Source organism: Nestor notabilis, unplaced genomic scaffold, assembly GCF_000696875.1.
Source record: "Nestor notabilis isolate BGI_N333 unplaced genomic scaffold, ASM69687v1 scaffold21050, whole genome shotgun sequence".
Taxonomy (NCBI): Eukaryota; Metazoa; Chordata; class Aves; order Psittaciformes; family Psittacidae; genus Nestor; species Nestor notabilis.
The window spans coordinates 1-414 of NW_009909954.1; positions in this window are offsets into that span (position 1 = coordinate 1).

A 414-nucleotide genomic window follows, 5' to 3' on the forward strand; every position below is an offset into this window, starting at 1 on the left:
TAAATACCCTCCCCAGGGTATCTGTGGGGACCTGTGCAGTCACACCTGTAGGTAACCTGATTGTAAGGTCCTCTCCAAAAAGAGACTGATCGCTCAAGACGAACCATGCCTGTGCCAGAAACAGCACTGATTTCTGTCCACGCGGCCTGGATTTAAACAGTGATAAACATCTTGTTCTCCCAGCCTGCAAACCAGGCTATTTGCACGGTGACAGCAGGAGGACGGACCTAAATCTGTGTCTGGTTCCTCTCCAGACAAAGTGGCTTATGCTTAGTGCAGATACATACAGACCTGGATACACCACAGTGACACCTGCCTTGTGTAAAGCTCAGCTCAAAGATAATCACGTCGAGACCAAAAACTACAGGTCTGGGACACCAACGGGTGCTGCCTACACCATCCGAGCCCACAGGC